Genomic DNA, 6,084 nt, shown 5'->3' with positions numbered 1-6,084 from the left:
ATTTTCTACATTTTCAGATAGTAATAGAGAGGGTCAAGGACAGGCTATTCAAAAAGAATGTGCTTAGTTTTAAGACATAAAGTTACTATTAAAGTCTTACTTGTTTAACTATAACTACACGTTTATCAAGGCAAGAGTTTTGGAAAGCAGGAGTGTGATATGCAGGGCAGAATGTAACTGTAAAAATGGAAGTCTCAAAGCTTCTGTCTGCCACTGTCTATTACCAACAGGCTGCGTAATTAATTGTCAAAATTATCCTACCACAGAGTACTTTTATTTAATATTTTCATCGTATACAGTAGCAGTTTATAGTAACGTTATGCAAATTATAACGTGAATGTTTGAAACTTCTTGAACCCAGTACAATTCCCAAACTAAGTAGAGAACTTTGCAGAGAATTTAAACACAGGTCACTCAAGGAAACTAGACATACTGAGGAAAAAATAAAAACTTGTGCCTCAGAGCCTCTCTGTTTACATTTTAGTGGTGAAAAATAGAGTCCGAAAACTATTAGCCCTGTTGTTTTAAATTGCATTGCGGGCTACATTAATATCACATTGCCTGCTCATGAATTAGAAAGAATTTCTGTCACCCATCCACAACTAGCTTTTTTACTCTTAAGACTGCCCAGCAGCAGACGCAACATCAGAGATCATAAATATCTAATTTTGCTTTTTGCTAAATGCTGTGGAACAGCATAAGACATGTGAGATTTTAGGTGATGATTTTTGCCAGCTGACAGGGGAACCTGAGGAGACCTTCATCCAGGCACTGTTAGAACATCACGACTCACCAAGAATACAAGCCAAGACAACAAGCTCCTGTTGTGCATGTTCTGATTTTCTTTTTCTATTATGTTACTGAAGGTGACACAGTCATTCTCCTCAGTTTAGGTCAAGTTTAGTTCAGTTAATTTATTATTATTATTATTATTATTATTATTATTATGTATTTTTGCAATTTTATACCATAGACCATCTTTGTTAACAATTTTCTGAATGTCAAATGAAGAGTACATTTTATCTGTACTTAGAAATAATCTTAAAGCAGACTAGGTGATCTGTAACCTGCCGTCACACTATCAAGAAGGGCGTCTGTTTTGTCAAGAAATGACAGGTGCAGATGGTCCAGACCCAGACACCTACAAAGGCACTCTTCACTAATGACAGGCTCTGTATAGTGGCATTTACTGAGCGAAAATATGTTCAAGTTAAACAGCAGACTGATCTCATTGTGTTTTCAGCAATAGTAGGTTGAAAGTTCTTCAGCTGAAATTGGCTTAATGAAATTCAATGCACTGCCCCCAGTGGCCGAAGCAGGAAGCGCTGTTGAATGTATGGGCACTTGTGAGCTAAATTTTTGGGGTGAAATGTCCACAAAGTGGCACTAAAAGTGATTTGTGAAGTATGTTATTTTTTAGTTATATTTTTTTTGGTTATTATAATGCCTTTCTCATTCCACATCATTTCAAAGCAGCTTTATAGAAAATTATGCTGCAATACAGTCACCCTAACCCCCAACCCTAAACCTACCTCTAATTGGAATAAAAATGTAGTTCTAGAGGGAAAATGCAACCTCTGAATCATCTGACCTCTGTTCATCAGATTATGTAAAGTAATTACTTCCTGGTTTCCTCGGGACCAGAACTTGTGTCTTTGAGGCTGCTTGTGTAACATGATATCAGTAGCGCCGCAGGAAAAGGTAAACATATTTTAATTGATGCAGATGTCTGATGGGAGAGCACTTGTCAGTAGCTTTTTCCCAAACAACACACTATACACTATGCACCTACAAAATATGCTATGTACCCAGTCATGTAGTGCATGAATTTTCAAAGTGTAGTGTCATCATAAATGGAACACTTTAAAAAAAAATTACTACACGGAAGTGTTCGCCGTTTAACAGCTGACGGAAAGTGACATTTCAAGAGCACGTGAAGTGTTGCCACTAGCTTTAGCGTGTTTGCCAACCTCAGTATACATATTACATATTCACACAGCTTGGGGTGATGGTAAAGCATTCAACTCAAATGTGTAAGGTGCTGTATCCACTGAATTTTTCTAGCTGCTAAATTCTTCTTTATTTACAACTTGTCAGACCAGCAGTGTAGCCAGGTAACTCCGCCCCTTCCACTATGTACGGCACACCGTGTGCACTGAGTGCATGAAGTACATTCCACACTCCGTTTTGAAGGTTGAAAAAGTGCATCAACCGTGTACTTATAGTGCACTTCTTTTTGCTGCATGTCAGTGTTAACATACTACTCGCACTACTTGCACTACAAAATGGTCGATGTCAGGGTACTGGAACATTCAGTAGTAACATGTCGATTTTCTTGTGTGATCATGTTGATACTTTCCTCGTTGTCCATCCATTTACATATGAGTATCAAAGATTCAAATATATGAACAGCGCTCTGAGCTGAATAAATGTGTGGGGTGGGGGGGAACTTTCCGACTCTTCTTACAAATTATATTGAGAACTATCGTCAAACTACTTGACTGAGTATCTTCCTACAACAGAAGGGCAGATTACTGTTCAATCCCTCTCTGTCTGATGCTCAGCCTCTTACACTCCCTTTCAATCTCCTATACTTTTTCATTTTGTTTTCCAACCACACTGAAGACCCTTACATTCTCGTTCTCGCCCTCTTAATCTTGCGTATCAATACCTCAATAATCTGAAAAATCTTAATTTAAATATTGCCCTCAACCCATTTCTCCCTTTTGTTCAATCTTTTTTTTCTTTCTCTCTTCCTTTCTGTGGTGGTGAAGTGCTAATGGGAGTGTAGGGGTGAACAAGTGCTACATTATTGGCAGGCAAGCAGCTGGGAGGGAGGGCTGTTTTAGGATTCAACCAGAGAAGCACTCTGCTGCACAAGCCTGGGACTCCAGGGACAACGTTGGATTAGTGGTCAGATATGGTGACACATCCTTCAATTCCATGGGAAGGAATGTCTTTGTTTGACCCGTAACACCGTACAATGTTAGATTGCAAATCTGCAGAAATCTTTTTTTTTTTCGCATCACCCATAATATATATTAATATTTTAGCAAAAAATACTATATACGCGTGCGCGTGTGTGTGGGTGTGTGTGTGTGTGTGTGTGTATCTATATATATATATATATATATATATACACATACATACATACACTGGTGGCCAAAAGTTTGGAATAATGTACAGGTTTTGTTTTTATGGAAAGAAATTAGTACTTTTATTCATCAAAATAGCATTCAACTGATCACAATGTATAGTCTGGACATTAATAATGTGAAAATGTACTATTACAATTTGAAAAAATGTTCAGAGCTTCTTAAGCTACTTTAAAGAGTTCTCTTCCAAAAATCCTCCACGTGCAGCAATGACATATTTGAAGTCATTCTAGCTGTCAGTTTGTCCAGATACTCAGGTGATATTTCACCCCACGCTTCCTGTAGCACTTGCCATAGATGTGGCTGTCTTGTCGGACACTTCTCACACACCTTACAGTCTAGCTGATCCCACAAATGCTCAATGGGGTTAAGATCCATAACACTCTTTTCCAATTATCTGTTGTCCAATGTCTTTGCCCACTCTAACCCTTTCTTTTTCTTTTCAAATGTGGCTTTTTCTTTGCAATTCTTCCCATAAGACCTGCACCCCCGAGTCTTCTCTTTACTGTTGTACATGAAACTGGTGTTGAGCGGGTAGAATTCAATTAAGCTGTCAGCTGATGTGTCTATTTCTCAAACTAGAGACTCTGTTGTACTTATCCTCTTGTTTAGTTGTACATCTGGCCTTCTACATCTCTTTCTGTCCTTGTTAGAGCCAGTTGTCCTTTGTCTTTGAAGACTGTAGTGTACACCTTTGTATGAAATCTTCATTTTTTTTGTGGACATTTTAAACACCGTATAGCCTTCATTCCTCAAAACAATAATTGACTGATGAGTTTCTAGAGAAAGCTGTTTCTTTTTTGCCATTTTTGACCTAATATTGACCTTAAGACATGCCAGTCTATTGCATACTGTGGCAACACAAAAACAAACACAAAGACAATGTTAAGCTTCATTTAATGAACCAAATAGCTTTCAGCAGTGTTTGATATAATGGCAAGTGATTTTCGAGTACCAAATTAGCAATTTAGCATGATTACTCAAGGATAAGGTGTTTGAGTGATAACTGCTGGAAATGGGGCCTGTCTAGATTTGATCAAAAAAAAATTTTTTTAAATAGTGACGGTGCTGTTTTTGTTTTTTTGTTTTTCTCCCCTTTTTCTCCCCAATTTGGAATGCCCAGTTCCCAATGTCCTCTAAATCCTCATGGTAGCGTAGTGACTCTCCTCAATCCAGGTGGCAGAGGACGAATCTCAGTTGCCTCCGTGTCTGAGACGTGACGGTGCTGTATTTTTCATCAGTAATGTCCTGACTATAATTTGTGATCAGTTGAATGCCACTTTGGTGAATTAAAGTACCAATTTCCTTCTGAAACAGCAAAATCTGTACATTATTGCAAACTTTTGGCCGCCAGTGTGTGTGTGTGTGTGTGTATATATATATATATATATATATATATATATATATATATATATATATATATATATATATATATATACACAGTACAGTGCAAAAGTTTTAGGCACTTGTGAAAAATGTTGCATAGTGAGGATGTCTTCAAAAAAAAATAATAATAATAATAATTACTTAAATAGTTTTCATTTATCACTTAATGTCATACAAAGTCCAGTAAACATAAAAAAAAGCTAAATCAATATTCGGTGTGACCACCTTTGCCTTTAAAACAGCACCAATTCTCCTAGGTACACCTGGACACAGTTTTTCTTGGTTGTTGGCAGATAGGATGTTCCAAGCTTCTTGGAGAATTCACCACAGTTCTTCTATCTATTTAGGCTTTCTCAGTTGCTTCTGTCTCTTTATGAAATCTCAGACTGACACGATGTTTAGTGGGGGGCTTTGTGGGAGCCATGACATATGTTGCAGGGCTCCCTGTTCTTCTATTCTAATCTTTTCTATTTGCAAAAGTAATGTTTGTGAGTCTAACATTTATATTTCCCACTGACACACTAAATCTGAAGATATAAATAACCATTTTAAGACAAATGTTTTTGTGAAACATCTTATATGCCTAAGACTTTTGCACAGTACTGTATGTGTGTGTGTGTGTGTGTGTGTGTGTGTGTGTATAGATAGATAGATTATCTATCTATCTATCTATCTATCTATTTTTTATACAGATAGGGTTACTACCAGTACTTCTACAAATAATAGCCTAATCATCAACAACAACAGCCACTCTCATAACAATTTTGTTTGTATTTATAAAATCAAAGCTGAAAGAATGTGAAGTCTGCTGTGTTATATGGTGCAAAATAAAAGAACCCTGACTGAATGGAATCAAGTCTAGCAATGTACAAGGTGAGTATATTTGTAATTTGACTGACTGCCAGATGAAATGGAGATTACCTTGATGATTCTAATACCAGAAGCAGAGGCTGAGGTTAAAAGGGCTTGGGTGGGGGAGAGAGAGATTGACTGGGTGCATTCCTAATCTGAGGTATTGGAGTGTTTCGTATATAAATGAAATTCTTCTAGACTAGTCATGGCGTGGCGGCGGCTATACTTTAATGGCTGCTTGTTGATCTCGTAGAGTAAACCGTGTGAATCATTGCAGCGCTTACTAGCCTGTCATTTGCTGTGGACGTTGGTTGTTACGGTTTTCCTCTTACTGGTCGAGCCGTATGCTGATTTGAGAGACAGAGACGGTAGTTTTCATCCAAACCCCGTCAGTCTGTTAGTTGACTCGCGCGCACGCCGAACTGAGCTCGCTGGTTTGGCGCCTCCTCACTGCTCACGCGCTCACCCACAAAGCAGAAGATTCCGGTGGCGCGAGCTGAAACTATGCACTGCTGCCTCTTCTTTTAGGTGCTTTAACTGCTTCTTAAAAACGTCGAGGGAATATTTTGTCCTCGGTCGCTGGGTTTTTTGTTGTTGCTTTTTTTTTTTTTCTCCTCGCGGCCATAGACACAGGATTGTTTTGTGATGAGTGGTGGAAACGAATAACGGATTTTTTTTTTCTCTTGGAGAC

Source organism: Myxocyprinus asiaticus, chromosome 1 (assembly GCF_019703515.2).
Source record: "Myxocyprinus asiaticus isolate MX2 ecotype Aquarium Trade chromosome 1, UBuf_Myxa_2, whole genome shotgun sequence".
Taxonomy (NCBI): domain Eukaryota; kingdom Metazoa; phylum Chordata; class Actinopteri; order Cypriniformes; family Catostomidae; genus Myxocyprinus; species Myxocyprinus asiaticus.
This window is presented reverse-complemented; position numbering follows the sequence as displayed.